Below are 19,691 nucleotides of genomic sequence, written 5' to 3' on the forward strand. Positions count from 1 at the left end.
TGTAGAATGAAGAATACGTATCGGCCTAGACTGAGAAAAAAAAAGTTTTAAAAAATTGGTGCCTTTTATCATAGGTACAAGTAAAAAATATTGAATATTTTTTCAAAATTGTCGCTTTTTTTGTTTATAGCGCAAAAAATAAAAACCGCAGAGGTGATCAAATACCACCAAAAGAAAGCTCTATTTGTGGGAAAAAAAGGACATAAATTTTGTTTGGGAGCCACGTCGCACGACCGCGCAATTGTCAGTTAAAGCGACGCAGTGCCGGAAGCTGAAATTTCACCTGGGCAGGAGGGGGGTATATGTGCCCAGGAAGCAAGTAGTTAAACATGTTTTTTTTTTAATGTTTTATCCATGTACACGTCTTTTAGAAGCGCACAATCAGGCCAATATTTCCCCTACATACAACGTATGTCACTTATAATAAAGCCTGTGTTTTACCTTAATTGTGGTTTTTCCTAATATGTTTATGAAATAATATCTGTTCCTCAATAAGCGGAATGCGTGTCATTTGTGAGATGAAAGGCTTTTTCACAGGACAGGTTGGTAAGGATGTCATGTAGAACCTCACTTTAATCCTGTGCGCTGTCATTTTCCAGGATAACAAATACCACAATCCAATATTCTCCATTAACTATATTGCTGCTTAAGCTGAAACCTCCTTAATAAATGTTCAAACCAAATTCAGTCTTCAATGGAAATTGGATAAGTCGTGTTACACATTAGTTAATAGTTGAATCCTAATGACACACCAAGAATAGACATTTGAGTGGTGAACTTTTCCCTGATCTAATACAGGTACTCGTGTGGCCACTGGAAATGATTGACTCTGCACTTAATGACATTGATGAGGATGAAGAAAAAAATAAAGTTTGTCCCTAGGGAAAGTGCTGACTCGGGAATCCTGAATCCTCTTGGTGGTGGTCTTATATCCTTCCCAACACAGAGTTTATTCAGTTCGGCAGTCCAAAGGGCACTCATATTTGGTAGCAACCAAAGTTCACCGCTTATCGGTTTAGAGAAGAAATAGGGGTGAGCACTGCTCCAAGCCATATCACCAGGGCCGCCATCAGGGGGGTACAGGCAGTACACCTGTAAGGGGCCAAGAGGTCCCCATGGCCCAGGATGGCAACCCCCCTCCCTTTTTTTTTTAATTAAAGGGCCCAGAGGTCCCCATGGCCCAGGATGGCAACCCCCCCCCCCTTTTTCATTTATTTTTTATTAAAAAAAAAATGTATATATATATATATATTTTTATTTATTTTTTGTTTTTATTAACCACTTGCCTACTGTGCATATACACCCCCTTCCTGCCCAGACGAGATTTTAGCTTCCGGCACTGCATCACTTTAACTGACAATTGCGCGGTCGTGCGACGTGGCTCCCAAACAAAATTGACGTCCTTTTTTCCCCACAAATAGAGCTTTCTTTTGGTAGTATTTGATCGCCTCTGCGGTTTTTATTTTTTGGGCTATAAACAAAAAAAGAGCGTCAATTTTGAAAAAAAACACAATATTTTTTACTTTTTGCTATAATAAATATCCCATTTTTTTAAAAAATATATATTTTTTTTCTCAGTTTAGGCCGATACGTATTCTTCTACATATTTTTGGTAAAAAAAATCGCAATAACCTGGTTTGCGCAAAAGTTATATTGCCTACAAAATAGGGAAGATAATGATTTTTTTTTTTTTTTTTTACTAGGAATGGCGGCGATCTGCGTTTTTTTTTCTGGATTGCGACATTATAGCGGACACATCGGACACTTTTATTATTATTATTATACAGGATTTATATAGCGCCAACAGTTTGCGCAGCGCTTTGAAACATTTTTGGGACCATTCACATTTTTACAGTGAACAGTGCTATAAATATGCATTGATAACTGTATACATGTGACTGGCAGGGAAGGGGTTAACCACTAGGGGGCGGGGAAGGGGTTAAATGTGTATTCTGGGTGTGTTCTAACTGTAGGGGGAGGGGGGTGACTGGGGGAGGTTACCGATCTGTGTCCCTATGTACAAGGGACACAGATCGGTCTCCTTTCTCCCTGACAGGACGTGGAGCTCTGTGTTTACACACAGAGCTCCACGTCCCTGCTCAGTTACTGGGCAATCGCGGGTGCCCGGTGGCCATCGCGGCCGCCAGGCACGCGCACTGTGTTCCCAGTGACGCGCCCTAAAGGCTTTAAATGACAGGACGTCATATGTCGAACAATAGAGCATTCTATGACAGGACAGGACGTCATATGTCGCACAATAGAGCATTCCGCCCGCCGTCATTTGACGGCGGGCGGGTGTCAAGTGGTTAAAGGGCCCAGAGGTCCCGAGAGGCCCAGATGGCAACCCCCCCTTTTTTAATAAGTATTTTTATTTTTTATTTTTATTAAAGGGACCAGAGGTCACCAGGGGCCCGGAGGTCCCCTGAAGTTCTGAAGTAAGCTATTATACCGCATATTTTTAAAAATTACATCCACTGGGGAGCTTAGTGTTATATACCAGAGGGAACTATGGAAGACCCTAACAAACATTTTAATAGTTCCCTCCACTGGAACTAAGGGGCCAAACCCAACCCCTGAAAAACAACCCCACACCATAATCCCCCCTCCACCAATTAATTTGGACCAGTGCACAAAGCAAGGTCCATAAAGACATGGATGAGCGAGTTTGGGGTGGAGAAACTTGACTGGCCTACACAGAGTCCTGACCTCAACCCGATAGAACACCTTTGGGCTGAATTAGAGAAGAGACTGCGAACCAGGGCTTCTCGTCCACATCAGTGCCTGACCTCACAAATGCACTTCTGGAAGAATGGTCAAACATTCCCATAGACACTCCTAAACCTTGTGGACGGCCTTAAAAGAAGAGTTGAAGCTGTTATAGCTGCAAAGGGTGGACCAACTCAATATTGAACCCTACGGACTACGACTGGGATGCCAATAAAGTTCATGTGCGTGTAAAGGCTGGCGTCCCAATACTTTTGGTAATAAAAGTTCCGATAATCCCTGATTTTGTTTATATATTTTTTGCACATGATTTCTGTGTTGCACGTTATGGTTGCTTTTATGGTCTACATACATAAGTCAAGTCACTTTGCACATTTAGCATTTAATGTTATAGAAGCGCGGCACGTTTGTGTCTTCAAACTTATAATAAATTTTTTTTTTTTTTTATAAAAGTTTTATAAAAATAAAAAAAATGTAAGGGGCAGATCCACAAAGAGAGTACGCCAGCGAATCTACTGATACGCTGGCGTACTTTCAAATTTCCTGCGTCGTATATTTGTTTTGAATCCTCAAAACAAGATACGGCGGCATCTGGGTTAGATCCGACAGGAGTATGTCTTTGTACGCCTTCGGATCTTAGATGCAATTCTTCGGCGTCCGCTGGGTGGCGTTCCCGTCGTTTTCCCGCGTTGAGTATGCAAATTAGCTATTTCCGACGATCCACGAACGTACGAGCGGCCGTCGCATTCTTTTACGTCGTCTCTAGTCGGCTTTTTTTTCAGCGTATAGTTAAAGCTGCTATTTAGTGGCGTACGCAATGTTAAGTATGGCCGTCGTTCCCGCGTTGGAATTTGAAAATATTTTATTTTGTTTGCGTAACTGGTCCGTGAATGGGGCTGGACGTAATGTACGTCCACGTCAAAACAATGAAGTCCTTGCAACGTCATTTAGCGCAATGCACGGCGGGAAATTTAGGGACGGCGCATGCGCAGTTCGTTCGGCGCGGGGACGCGCTTCATTTAAATGAAACACTCCCCCTACTCGCCGCATTTGAATTGCGCGCCCTTACACCGCGAGAGATACACTACGCCGCCGTAACTTACGGCGCAAATTCTTTGTGGATTCAAAGATTAAGAAAAGTAAGTTACAGCGGCGTAGCGTATCTCACATACGCTGCGCCCATGCAATTGTACGAGGATCTGCCCCTAAGCATTTAACGTTTTATGTTATAGAAGCGCAGCACATTTGTGTTTTTAAACTTATAATACTTTTTTTTTTTTTTTATAAAAGTTTTATAAAAATAAAAAAAATGTAGAGCATCAGTTTAAAAAAACATTTTTATTAAAAAAAATATATCTTACTTCACCGCCTTTACCCCCTTTTTAAATCTCCCCGGCTTCCATAATGTCCAGTGTAATGTATTTGCTGGTGAACATAAACCTCTTATTATTTCTTTATGACAGCAATAGATTTAAAATCTCCAGATTATAGTTTTGGCTCCTATATCCCCATTACATGCTGTGGGTTCAGCGCTTGGCTAAAAACAGATGGCCGGCACCCACGGGACACATTGCACTAAGGAAGGGTCAAGAAGACAGCAATTACTTTCCAAGCAGTTTACGGCTCTGCTGTGGGGAAGTTAGCGTTAATACTTGAAATTAGGAAACAAGGGTAATCTAGCCTGTTTAAATGTGTTATATATATAAAATGATGAATAACAAACACAAATATCCTGTGAAATTAACTGTTCGATGCTTCATATTAACCGCTTAAGACCCGGACCATTACGCAGCTAAAGGACCAGGCCCCTTTTTGCGATTCGGCACTGCGTCGCTTTAACTGACAATTGCGCAGTCGTGCGACGTGGCTCCCAAACAAAATTGGCGTCCTTTTTTCCCCCACAAATAGAGATTTCTTTTGGTGGTATTTGATCACCTCTGCGTTTTTTTTTTTTGCGCTTTAAACAAAAATAGAGCGACATTTTTGAAAAAAGTGCAATATTTTTAACTTTTTGCTATAATAAATATCCCCCAAAAATATATAAAAAATAACTTTTTTTCCCTCAGTTTAGGCCGATACGTATTCTTCTACCTATTTTTGGTAAAAAAAATCACAATAAGCGTTTATTGATTGGTTTGCGCAAAAGTTATAGCGTCAACGAAATAGGGGATAGATTTATGGCATTTTTATTAATATTTTTTTTTCTTTTACTAGTAATGGCGGCGATCAGCGATTTTTTTTGTGACTGCGACATTATGGCGGAAACATCGGACACTTTTGACACATTTTTGGGACCATTGTCATTTTCACAGCGAAAAGTGCTATAAAAATGCACTGGTTTCTGTGAAAATGACAATGGCAGTGAAGGAGTTAACCACTAGGGGGCGCTAAGGGATTAAGTGTGCCCTAAGGGAGTGATTCTTACTGTAGGGGGGTGTGGCTGTAGGCGTGATGTCACTGATCGTCGTTCCCTATATCAGGGAACAGACGATCAGTGTCACTGCCACACAGAAGAATAGGGAAGGTGTGTTTACACTCACCTCTCCCCGTTCTTCAGCTCCTGTGACCGATCGCGGGACACCGGCGGCGATCGGGTCCGCAGGTCCTGCGGGCGCAGTCACGGAGCGTCGGACCCGGTCGCGTGCGCGCGTGACCCACGGCTGGGCTTTCAAAAATGAACGTACGTGTGCATGCCTGTGCCCAGCCGTGCCATTCTGCCAACGTATAGTATAGTATAGGCTTAAGTGGTTAAGCCTCATTTTTTCAGCAACTTCTGTAACGGTATTTATTTCTTGGTGCGCTCGATGTGCATCTAGAAAGAAATTTGTTTCAAAAACGCCCAGGAACTATTTAAACCCAACTACACTCTTAAAAGCACCAAAACTATCTTGACCCCAATGCATTTTGCTGAAATTATGGAAAATTACTTTATTTTCTGTAAACCTACAGTAAAACTCTCAATGTCACACATCTCTTTTACCTCTAATACTATATTTTCTAGCTATTTAATATATTATATAATAAATAATTATATAATATATTCAAGCCCAATGTGCAACCAATCATATTACAGCTGGCTGTAGTCCGATCATTTATGATTCCGGGTTCTTATTCTGCACAAATCCTTATGGTCACTTGCACCGCTGTACCGAATAAGCCCATTTGTTTTCCAATAATATAATAAATGTAGTTTTTATGCATATAAAAATAAAATGACACAACTTTAATGTTGCATTTAATCATCATTAAACTTTTACTACAGTTTTCCCGTTAAGGCTGAGATGCCAGTTCCCAGCACTAGTGTAGGTTTTTGTTTTTAGGCAATTGATGAATTTATTTTTTGAGCATGCTCGGTAATCTGCTATTGTTTCCTGCTGGTAAATGTAGAATGGCTACATCTGTGTAGAAATAAATCGGGATGCATACAAGATACACACGGATGACAAGTCATGTAAATCAATTTTATTTGTGATTGTCAACCCTCTTTTTAATTTTTTTTTTTAAATAACAAACATGTGATACTGATCTCCACTGTGCCGCTCATTTTGCACAGTGTGGCCCCAATCCTCGACTTCTGGGGTCCCCCGGTGGCTCTCGCAACTCCTCCCCGCATCAGAAAATCCCCCTAGGAGAAGCACTCTCCCAGGGGGTTACCTTGCAGGTGCGCTCCCGAGTCAAGCATTTGTATCCATAGGCGCCGAATTTAGGACTCGGCCCCGCCCCCCAGCACCCGCGTCATTGGATTTAATTGACAGCAGTGGGCGCCAATGGCTGTGCTGCTATCAATCTTTCCACAAGCCGGGACCTCGTGGAGAGAGGGAGAGCGTGTCTCCGCCGAGTAAATGAAGGGGCTCAGGTAAGTAAAATAAAAGGCTGGGGGGCCAGTCACTGCCAGGTGTTTTTTCACCTTAAAAAAAAAATGGAACTTCCGCTGTTCGGAATTCTCCCCCCCCTCCGGTGTCACATTTGGCACCTTTCAGGGGGGAGCAGATACCTGTGTAATTCAGGTATTTGCTCCCATTTTCGGGCATAGGTCACCACGGCGACCTACACCACGTTTGGCGCCTACTTTGCCCCCCCCGCCCCCCCGCTGTCTTCTGGGAGACACACGGGTCCCAGAAGACAGCAGGGACCAGTGGGATCGCGCAGCATGACTCGTGCATGCGCAGCAGGGAACCATGATTCCTTTATCAAAGATGGTGACACCTCCACCAGAGAGCTGAGGGACAGATCGGCTTCGGGTGCCGACATCGCAGGTGCCCAGGACAGGTAAGTATCCATTATTTTAAAAGTCAGCAGCTGCAGTATTTGTAGCTGCTGACTTTAAAAAAAAAAAAATTGGCAGATCTCCACTTTAATACATAGGATGCATTAAAGTGTAAAAACATGAGGGTTTACAACCCCTTTAAACTGGTGAGAAATCAAAGAAATATAAAAAAATGTGCACCATCAACTATTGCAGATCTGCAATAATAATGGTGCACATGGGGTGATCTCTTCCATTTTGTCAATGCAAACCTTTCAATTCTCTAAGTAGTAGTACTTTCATAATATTACCCATAATAGTATTTTTGTGCCGATTGAACCCTTAGGCCTCGTACACACGACCGGACATGTCCGCTGAAACTGGTCCGCGGACCAGTTTCAGGGGACAGATCCGATCGTGTGTACAGGCTAGCGGACAGATTTCCAGCGGACAAATGTTTCTTAGCATGCTAAGAAACATGTCCGCTGGAAAGCTGTCCGGCGGACATGTCCGCTGGTTAGTACACCTAACCAGCGGACAGATATCTCCCGCATGCGTCGAATGGATTCGACGCATGCGTGGAAGTATTTTACTTCCTGGTTTGGTGACTTCCTGGTTTGGTGACGTGGCGGCATCAACGTCACCGCCACGTCACCGCGCTGTCTGTCTGCGGGGATTTCGGTTTGATGGTGTGTACAGCCATCAGACCGAAATCTCCGAGCGGACATGTCCGATGAAAACGGTCCGTGGACCATTTTCATCGGACATGTTCGATGGTCTGTACGAGGCCTAAGGCCTAGTACACACGAGAGGATTTATCCGCGGATACGGTCCAACGGACCGTTTCCGCGGATAAATCCTCTCGAGGATTTCCGCGGATTTGGATCCGATGGAGTGTACTCACCATAGGATCGAAATCCGCGCCAAAATCCCATCGCGATGACGTGTCGCGCCGTCGCCGCGATGATGACGCGGCGACGCGCGCGACGCGGTCATATAAGGAATTCCACGCATGCGTCGAATCATTACGACGCATGCGGGGGATCCATTCGGACGGATTGATCCGGTGAGTCTGTACAGACCAGCGGATCAATCCGTTGGGATGGATTCAAGCGGATAGATTTGAAAGCATGTCTTCAAATCTTTATCCGCTTGAAATCCATCCCAGGGGAAAAAAATCCGCGGAAACAGATCCGCTGGGTTGTACACACCAGCGGATCTATCCGCTGAAACTGATCCGCAGATCAATTCCAGCGGATAGATCCTCTCGTGTGTACGGGGCCTAAGAAGCTGCACACTGACTGTTGGAATACACAACCGTAAAGTAATACCTATACACACACAGGTGCGCTTCCTTCAAATGTCGTATGAAATAAATAACTGTGAATAGTGACCACAATACACTGATTGTGAATAAATATTAAATAGATATATACAAAAATGTGAAGCAATTAACCACTTGCCGTCTACCCCATAGCAGTTATATATATATATATATATATATATATATATATATATATCATGTATACACATATATATATACGTAATCCAGGACTTCTGTGTAGGAGGCATGAATGCATGATTATACACAGCGGGAGCTGTTAGGCAGGTACTGTGGACTCGATGTCTGCCGGCACCCACCGATCATCAGCTAGAGAGCTGGTAGGTGCCGGATGAAGAAACAAGGTCCATAAAGACATGTATGAGCGGGTTTGGGGTGGAGGAACTTGATTGACCCGCACAGAGTCCTGACCTCAACCCGAAAGAACACCTTTGGAATGAATTAGAGCATGGGTTTCCAAACCTTCTAAACAAAGGGCCAGTTTACTGTCCTCCAGATTTTAGGGGGGCCGGACTGTGGCCAGCAGGAATGAAAAAAAAAAATCTTGCATCAGTGGGAGTAATCTGTGCCTCGTCTTTGGTATTAGGGGGAGGAATAGTGTCCCTTTGGTGATGTCAATGGCAGGAACTATGCTCCATTTCTGGAGATAGAGGGCAAAATAGTGTCTCATATCAGCAGGATGAATAGTGCCCCCGAGGGGCCGAATAAATACAAGCAAAGGGCCGCATCTGGCCCTGGGCCGCAGTTTGGAAACCACTGAATTAGAGCAAAGACTACAAGCCAGGTCTTTGTGTTCAATGCCTGACCTCACAAATGCGTTTCTGGAAGAATGGTCAAACATTCCCATAGACACACTCCTAAACCTTGTGGACGGCCTTCCCAGAAGAGTTGAAGCTGTTATAGCTGCAAAGGGCGGGGCCAACTCAATATTGAACCCTACGGACTAAGACTGGGATGCCATTAAAGTTCATGTGTGTGTAAAGGTAGGTGTCCCAATACTTTTGACAATATAGCTTATATTTCACAGAAATACGGTACAGAGTTAAAATGAATAGGGCACTGGATAATCTTAGCACATTACAAGAGTAACAAACGCTACATGGTGTCTACACACAGACAAGCTGTAACGTGATAATGATCTTGTTGTGAATAATATTAGCGACAAGATGCGGCATGTAAATGATTGCTTACACTAGACGTTTGACATTCATGTTAAGTCTTATTTGAGAACGCCATGTGTACTGTGCAAATTAGCCGAGGATTATTTCTATGTACAAAGTTGCAGGTTTATTTAAAAGGTAAGCTGCCTTTCACTCTGGTAAAGTATTGTGCTGTAATTTACAAAGGTGTGAATAAACGTATGGCAAAAAAAAAAAAAAAAATATTGGGTATTTTTTTTCTTTTTTTTTACTACATAAAAGGAATCTATAAAAGCTGCAATTGTATTGATGCAAATAAACTTATCAACAGGCTTAAAGTGGTTCCAAAGGCTCAAGGTTTTTCCCCTAATGAATTCTATGCATTAAGGTGAAGAACCTTTTAGGTGCAGCTCCTCCCTCAACCCCCTTATACTTACCTGAGCCCCATCTCGATCCATCGATGTGCAGTGACCCTCCCGGGTCTCTCTCTCCCCATTGGCTCACACAACAGCGGGAACCATTGACTCCTGCTGCTGTCAATCGCAGTCAGTGAGGCAATGAGGAGAGTGGAGGGGCGGGGCCGAGACGTTCTTTGTGTGTCAATGGACATGCACAGCACAGCTTGTGAGCGAGCCTGCCCCGACTTGTTCATTCCCCGACTTAGTTGGTGTAGGCGGTACACTTTGGTGGGGGTGGGTCAGCCACGCCCTGTGACCTTTGACCTCTGGGAACCCGCCTTCTGACCTTTGACCTTTGGGGGAGGTCCCTGTTCCGATTCCTGAGTCCTAGCTATATTCTTCAATGGGAAACCCTAACCCCTACCCCTAACCCCTAAACCTAACCCTCTAACCCTAACCCCTAACCCCTACCCCTAACCCCTAACCCTAACCCTCTAACCCTAACCCCCTAACCCCCCTATGAAAAGACTTGCTATTGGTGGCATTATCCAAGGGAGAGAAGCCATAACTGCTGATGGGGGACCAAAAAGAAGAGGATCAGGGCTGCTTTATGCAAAACCAAAGCAGCTAAGTATAACACGTTTGTTATTTTTTTTTTATTATTCTTTCCTTTAGAACAGTGATCACCAAACTGTGCCTCGTGGCCGGATGTGGCCCTTAGCTTGCTTTTATCTGGCCCTTGGGGCAAGTATTCCCCCCATTGTCAGCAACAGTGGGGCAATATTCTTCCCACTGACACCAACGATGGGATACTATTCCCCAAATGACACCAACGATGGGGCACGATTCCTCCCAGTGACACCAATGGCAGGGCATTATTCCTCCCATTGATACTAATGATGGGGCACTATTACTCCCTCTAATACCCACGATGGGGCATTGTTTACTCCCACTGATGCCAGCACATCTTCTTTTCCCACTGCCATAGTCCAGCCCCCATAAAGTTTGAAGGACAGTAAATTGGCCCTTTGTTTAAAAAAGTTTGAAGACCCCCCTGCTTTAGAATCACTAAGGGTGTTCTGTGATCATGAAGCAGTTTCCCTTAAATGGAATAATACAATTAGAGATACAAGAAAGAGGAGGTGGGACTATAGCGGTGCCAATGGTATTACCCCATTTAAAGCAATTGTAAAGAAAAATAAATAAAAAAAATAACAAACATGTTATACTTACCTCCACTGTGCACCTCGTTTTGCACAGAGTGGCGCTGATCCACGTCTTCTGGGGTCCCTCTGCGGCTGTCTGTGGTCCTCCCCGCAAGAGCTCCACACATTCATGCGAGCGTGCTTGCATGGTGTGGAGTCCTTGCGGGCACGCTCCCGTGATACACTGTGTATCACTTGGCCCCGCCTCCCGACGCGCCGCGTCATTGGATGTGATTGATAGCAGAGCCAGCCAATGGCTGCGCTGCTTTCAATCCATCCGCTCTAGCCAAACAACGGCCAGGCTGAGGGGCAAAGAGGTTGTCGGGCCGAGTGCGGGACTTTCGAGGGGCCAGGTAAGTATAACGGGGGGCCAGAGGGGGGCGGTATTGCCTGGAGTTTTTTTACCTTAAAGCGGAGGTTCACCCTAAAAACCTGCATATACCCTTCCATCCAGCATACTGCCGACATGTACAGTATGCTGTTTTTTTTTTTTTTTTCGCTGTACATACTGCTGTATAGCTATTTCCCCCCCCCCCCCCCCCCCCGGCTTCCGGGTAGTGGATCCCGCGGGAGTGGGCATTGCTATTCAGAGACTAAGTGATTGACGTGATGACAAAAGCTTCCCACCGGCGCATAATGCGCGTCACCAGTTTGCGAAAGAAGCCAAACGTCGGTGCGCAGGCGCCGTATAGCGCCATATAGAGCCGACTCGCAGTTCGGGTTCTTATTTTTACAAATTTTACAAATTTTAAATTTAACACAAAAAGTGTTAAAATCTCATTTTGACTGCCTGGACCACAAACCACAAACCTTCCTCACTGTGCTATATGTTTTCCGCTGCACCATTGGCATGGATATATCTTCTTAGTCCTCTCCATAAAATTATCAGAAATTTGTGCTTAAAGTAGAACTATAGGCAACACTTTTTTTTCATTTTGGATAGAGTGTGGGAGGGTTGTAGCCCCTGTCAGCTTATTTTTTACCATCTCCGTCCCATTGCAAAGATTTCCCTTCACTTCCTGCCCCAGAGCCAAACAGGAAGTATGCAAATTAAGGGAATCCATTACCCCCCCAGGACCTAAGAACTAGTGTCCCCACTCAAAAAAATTCAGGGTGGGTCTTAAACAGAAAGGGTGTGGCCTTGACAGGAAGGGGTGGGTCATATATATTAAAATCAGGGGTTTAGTCAGGCCTAGGGCAGCACAAACCTAAATACACTACTGGGTGGGAGGAGAGTTTGTCACACACCACTGCTGCCACTCTCAACAGGTCAGGGAAAACCCAGGAGAAATTCGAGAAAAACAAGGACAGAGGGCGCATTACCTTTGCAGCAAAAGATGATATTTATTGAATAAAATATTGTATTCACAAACAAGTGTTAAAATCAAGCGAGTAATTAAGAAAGCTCATCAGTGACTACGTCCAATGGTCTGCTGGCAGGTGAACTTGAGTGGGCTGAGAGTAGTCCAAGGAGTAGTACAAGGAGCTCTGAAGAAGAGGGGTCACCCTCGAAACACGTCAGGCCCTTGGACTACTCTCATCCCACTCAAGTTCACCGGCCAGCAGACCATTGGACGTAGTCACTGATGAGCTTTCTTAATTTCTCTCTTGATTTTAACACTTGTTTGTGAATACAATATTTTATTCAATAAATATCATCTTTTGTTGCAAAGGTAATGCCCTCTGTCCTTGTAACACTCTCCCCCAGACTGATAATGCTGCTGTCTGCTGTGCCCCCTGTGCCCCTTCATCCAGAATAAAGGCACTCTAATACCGGAGATGTGTTACTGGCCAGCAGGCCCAGACTGGGACAAAAAATAGGCCCAGCATTTTAGACTGAGCAGCCCGGGGGGGGGGGGGGGCCGGGGGCACGGCGGCAAGGTTAATGATGGAATGTGGCTTGCACCTCTGGACCCCTTTACATTACATAGCACCGTACCTCTTGACGCTTTTACATTACACAGCCCCCTGCACCTCTGGGCCCCTTTACATTACACAGCACCCTGCACCTCTGGGCCCCTTTACATTACACAGCACCCTGCACCTTTGGGCCTCTTTACATTACACAGCACCCTGCACCTCTGGACCCCTTTACATTACACAGCACCCTGCACCTCTGGGCCCCTTTACATTACACAGCACCCTGCACCGCTGGACCCCTTTACATTACACAGCACCCTGCATCTCTGGACCCCTTTACATTACACAGCACCCTGCACCTCTGGGCCCCTTTACATTACACAGCACCCTGCACCTCTGGGCCCCTTTACATTACACAGCACCCTGCACCTTTGGGCCTCTTTACATTACACAGCACCCTGCACCTCTGGACCCCTTTACATTACACAGCACCCTGCACCTCTGGGCCCCTTTACATTACACAGCACCCTGCACCGCTGGACCCCTTTACATTACACAGCACCCTGCATCTCTGGACCCCTTTACATTACACAGCACCCTGCACCTCTGGGCCCCTTTACATTACACAGCACCCTGCACCTCTTGACCCCTTTACATTAAACAGCCCCCCACAGTTTGTTACACAGACACCCCTCTAACAGTTCTGGACCCCCTGCATGTTACACAGACCTCCCTACAGTACAGACCCCCTCCCTACAGTACAGACTCCCTCCCTACAGTACAGACCCCCTCCCTACAGTGCAGACTCCCTCCCTACAGTACAGACCCCCTCCCTACAGTACAGAACCACTCCCTACAGTACAGACCCCCTCCCTACAGTGCAGACTCCCTCCCTACAGTACAGACCCCCTCCCTACAGTACAGACCCCCTACAGTACAGACCTCCCTCTAAAATACAGACCCCCTACATTACAGACCCCCTCTACAATACAGCCCATACAGACCCCCCTTCATTACAGAGACGTGACCTGCGGCCTGCGGACCGCCGCGATGCCCGGTATACCCTATGGCCAGTCTGGGCCTCCTGGCCAGATCACCAGGTGAAAGGACAAAAAGCCCCCAAAAAAAAAAAAGAATGCAGCCACCACATCTAATGATTGGTAAGCAGCAATATATTACATTTTTGGTTTTGGGTTTATTAGCACTTTAAGGTTCCATCATGCACTATGACACACCGCGTACTCTCATCTTATTTCTATCCGCGTTGTATTTCCACATTCTGTACCTGCAGCTGATAGAAAAGCAAATAGTTGGAGTATTATTCTGTCTTCAAGGCAAATTATTCATTTGTAAACCGGTTCTTTTCACGGAAGCCTCTAAAATCCTTGTCAGTAGATTGTCAGTTTCGGAATCCACCTTTAAGGCATGATCAAAGGCGCACACATTTCCACTTGAGGTAGATATTCAGACAGCAATTTAGAGCTTCCACATTCAGGAGTATTAATGAAGATGCACTTGAAGGCTTTAAGATCTTCTGGTTAAGCTCATTGTGTGGGGATTCAAAATCCTTGTCAGTTTTCATATTCCCACATTTGTCTTGCTATTTCATTTTGAATACGACCCCCCCCCCCCCCCCCCCCCCCCCCGATCAGCTCCTCATAAGTAAAACAAAACTGTCATCCACTCAATTCACTGTAATGAATCCTCTCTGAATTTTTACTATAAATAATGTCCTATTATCTGCAAAATATGTGCCTTAAAGGAGAACTCCGGGATAGAGCACCAAAGGAAAATACACCTTAAAGTGGTTCTAATGGCGGAAGGTTTTTTATCTTAACCACTTAACCCCCGGACCATATTGCTGGTTTTTGCGATTTGGCACTGCGTCGCTTTAACTGACAATTGCGCGGTCGTGCGACGTGGCTCCCAAACAAAATTGGCGTCCTTTTTTCCCCACAAATAGAGCTTTCTTTTGCTTTCTTTTGGTAGTATTTGATCACCTCTGCGGTTTTTAGTTTTTGCGCTATTAACAATTTTGAAAAAAAATTATGGGCCAGATTCTTGTAGAATCTGCGGCGGCGTAGCGTAAGCCATTTACACTACGCCGCCGCAACTTACTGGAGCAAGTGCCGTATTCTCCAAGCACTTGCTCCGTAATTTGCGTCGGCGTAGTGTAATTGGCCCGGCGTAAGGCAGTGTAATTCAAAGGGGGCGGCTTGTATTTAAATTAAGCACGCCCCCGCGCCGATCGAACTGTGCATGCGCCGGGCGGAAAAATTAGAGCAGTGCGCATGCTCCAGTTCACGACGGAAAACGTCAATGACGCCGACGTGAGCGTCATTGACGTAAAGTCGTATTCGCGGACGACTTACGAAAACGACGTAAACGACGTAAAAAGCCGACGCTGACCCGACGCCATACTTAACATGGCATACGACGGACCTACGTAAACTTGCCCCTCATATTAGCAGGGGCAAGTTTACGCTTACGTAAACGTCGTAAATTCTCTACGTCGTCCGCGCGTACGTTCGGGAATCGGCATAAATAGCTAATTTGCATGGACGACGGGGAAAACGACGAGGCGAAACATAGCGGCGGGAAAAAAAATTACATTTAAGATCTGACAGCGTAAGAGCCTTACGCTTGTCAGATCTAAGGGATATCTATGCGTAACTGATTCTAAGAATCAGTCGCATAGATAGGCCGGGCCAGATGAGGACTTACGACGGCGCAAATGGCTTTGCGCCGTCGTAACGCCTTTGAGAATCTGGCCCTATATGTTTTTACTTTTTACTATAATAAATATCCCCGGACAACAAACTTTGCACACTTGTAGTGTCCGGGAGATCAGGCGCAAAAAGGTGACTCGAGTATAAGCCGAGGGGGGCATTTTTAGCACCAAAAAATGTGCTGAAAAACTCGGCTTATACTCGAGTATATACGGTAAACACTGAAATTTGTGCTTAGAATAAAAATGTTGTAACTTTTGGAAATGGCAGTATAAAATTGGCTGTGCCAGTAAATTTCAGGTGTCGTGTCAGTAAATTTCAATCTGGTAGGTTGGCAACACTGGTGAAGGTCACTGTAGTAGAAGGGGTAGATTCAAAAAGGGCGTCCTAACTTTGCGGCGGCGTAGCGTATCGTGTTTACACTACGCCGCCATAAGTTAGCGAGGCAAGTACATGATTGCAGGACCACCTATGGATCAAACTTTGGTTGAATAAACCAGAAATGGCCAAAATTCCATTTGTATATGGCCATCTTTCATTCTACAATAATGTGCAGAGAATAATGCGAATCTTTCCTAATGCCCTGGCTGTACACATGATCGGATTTTCCGACAGCAAAAGTCCGATGTGAGCTTTTGAACGGAAATTCTGACCGTGTGTAGGTTCCATCGGACTTTTGCTGTCGGAATTTCTGCCAACAAAAGATTGAGAGCTGGTTCTCAATTTTTCAGACGGAAAAAAATTCCTATCAGAAAATCAGATCGACTGTAGCAATTCCGAGGCACAAAATTCTGACGCATGCTCGGAAATAATTTGACGCATGCGCGGAAGCATTGAACTTAATTTTCTCGGCTCGTCGTAGTGTTTTGTACGTCACCACGTTCTGATGTAGTGGTACTCTGGCCCAATTCCAGAGAATAAACCCATTTCTGCCGTTTGACCCAAATCATAATAGTGAAACATGCAGACCAGAGAGAAAAACAGTCTACATCTTCACCTTCCAGCCACAGAGAAAAAGGGGCTGAACTTTATTGGTCTTTTTATCAACAAAATGACATCACAAACATGAACACATTTCATTGGCTTAGTCCATATATAGTCCCTTATTACACGCCCCTGTGACTTCTGTTCTTGGCATCGTGGCACATGTTTCAAAGTCTTTTGGGGGCCATCTTCTTCACTCGATGGGATGGGCAGGAAGGAGGGAGTTTACTTCACTTAATCACTTCCTGAGCCGAGATTTTAACCCTATAATGTCTTCTAAGGAAAGTAACAGTATTGTAGTATATTTTCACACATACATATGTAACATTTGAGTAGCTCAGGTGGAAAGTAATCAAAACGCAAAAATATTCATTTTAGTACTTCCATCACAGTTCTTGACGGTCAAAAGTTCCGAAACTTTTGTGTGACCGTGTGTATGCAAGCCAAGCTTGAGCGGAATTCTGTCGGAGAAACCATCCAAGGTTTTTCTGACGGAAATCCGATCGTGTGTACGGGGCATAAAAGAAGACGGTTGTTACACCCAACGACATCAAATATATTGCAAGTATTTCAGAGATTGAAGGACTGAGATTTTAAGAAATTCAAAAGGGTTTTTGCTACTGATTAGATTTTTTTTTTTAAGCAAAACTCCTTTCTTGTTGAGAAAAAAACAATCCTCAGTTTATTTTAGCAAAATCCATTGCAGGTTCTTGCCTGCTTTTGTTCTGTAGATGCAGAGATAGACCATTCTACCATTCGCCGCGATTTGCGGCGTCAAAACGCGTCGTATTTAACCGTGTTTTTTTCACAGTCATTGTCGGCTATGCCGAACGCCGAAGCCGCCCGATACGCGCGTCGAAAAAGGGTCCGGGACTTGTTTGAAAGTCGTCGTTCTATCGACGTACGGCGTTCTGCGTTAGGAGATGTGAACAGTCTCCATAGAGAACAATGCAATTTCGACCCTCCGGCGTATTGTAGCGTCGCACTTCAGGCGTACAAACGCCTAGGTGTGAATGGAGCCTTAAGGAAGTGGCAAAGCTAAGTAGCGAGGTCAGCCTGCTATAAACACAGGGCTAGATTCAGAGAGAATTCACGCCGGTGTATCTATAGATACGCAGCGTAAATTCAAATCTGCACCGGCGTATCTTCTTTCTGTATTCAGAAAGCAAGATACGCCGACATTAGCCTAAGATACGACTGGCATAAGTCTCTTACGCCGTCGTATCTTAGGGTGCATTCTCACACTGGCCGCTAGGTGGCACTCCCGTCGTTTTCGGCGTAGATTATGCAAATTACCTAGATACGCCGATTCACAAACGTACGTGCGCCCGGCGGTAGTTTTTTACGTCGTTTGCGTAAGTCGTTTTCGCCGTAACGTTGCTCCTGCTATTAGGTGGCACAGCCAATGTTAAGTATGGACGTCGTTCCCGCTTCGAAATTTGAATTGTTTGCGTTGTTTGCGTAAGTCGTTCGCGAATAGGGCTGGACGTAATTTACGTTCACGTCGAAACCAATGACGTCTTTGCGACGTCATTTGAAGCAATGCACACTGGGATATGTACACGGACGGCGCATGCGCCGTTCGTAAATCACGTCAATCACGTCAGGTCATCACATATTAGCATAAAACACGCCCCCCTTCCACATTTGAATTACGCGGGCTTACGCCGGCCCCATTTACGCTACGCCGCCGCAACTTACGGAGCAAGTGCTTTGTGAATACAGCACTTGCTCCTGTATGTTGCGTCGGCGTAGCGTAAATACAATACGCTGCGCCGCCGTAACTAGGCGCGCAGGTACCTGAATCTGCCCCAATGTGTTCCAGTGTTACATATAGAGACAAATTGGTGGGATTTATATAATCAAGATCTGAAACAATGCTTGTTTTTCTAATGGGCACCCTAAAGCCTGCCACAGAACAGTCAGATGTGCATGCCAGAACAGGCCGTCTCCTGATATCTTCTGGACCAGATGATACAGTATATTGACATTTATAATTTGATTTTGGTAAAATGTTTCCTTTGGCATTAACAATTCAGTGAATGACTCCACATGTCTGGCATTGACCTTTAACATTCATAAATTACAGGCACCTAATGAATACTGGAGAGTACAGAGGTTAAATAACTTGATGATAGACATTTATTTATTTATTTATTTTCTATGCAAACAAGGTCATCCATCTCTACTTTAACCACTTGCTTACTGGGCACATAAACCCCCTTCCTGTCCAGACAAAATTTCAGCTTTCAGCGCTGTCACGCTTTGAATGACAATTGTGCTGTCACACGAAGTGGCTCCCAAACAAAATTAACATCCTTTTTTCCCCACAAATAGAGCTTTCTTTTGGTGGTATTTGGTCATCTCTGCGGTTTTTATTTTTTGAGCTATAAACAAAAAACAGCGGCGATTTTTAAAAAAACACAATATTTTTTAATTTTTGCTATAATAAATATCCAATTTTTTTTTTTAAAAAATATTTTTTTCCTCAGTTTAGGCGGATACGTATTCTTCTACATATTTTTGGTGAAAAAAAATCGCAAGAAGCGTATATTGATTGGTTTGCGCAAAAGTTATAGCAACTTACAAAATAGGGGATAGAATTATGATTTTTTTTAATTATTTTTTTTTTACTAGTAATGACGGTAATCTGCGATTTTTGTCAGGATTGAGATATTACGGCGGACACATCCGACGCTTTTGACCAATTTTTGGGACCATTCACATTTATACAGCGACCAGTGCTATAAAACTGCACTGTATACTGTATAAATGTGACTGCCAGGGAAGGGGTTAACACTAGGGGACGATCAAGGGGTTAATGTGTTCCCTGCTAGGTGATTCTTACTGTGGGGGGAGAGGACTGACTGGGGGAGGTGACCGATGGTTGTCCCTATGTACAAGGGGCACAGCATTGGTCTCCTCTCTCCCTGACAGGACGTGGATCTCTTTGTTTACACACAGAGATCCACGTCTCTGGCTCTGTATATGCCAATCGCGGGTACCTGGCGGACATCCTGGCCGCCAGGCATGCGCATCGGCACCCGCGGGATGCGGCGTGCAC

The sequence above is a fragment of the Rana temporaria genome, chromosome 11, assembly GCF_905171775.1.
Source record: "Rana temporaria chromosome 11, aRanTem1.1, whole genome shotgun sequence".
NCBI classification, from domain to species: Eukaryota; Metazoa; Chordata; class Amphibia; order Anura; family Ranidae; genus Rana; species Rana temporaria.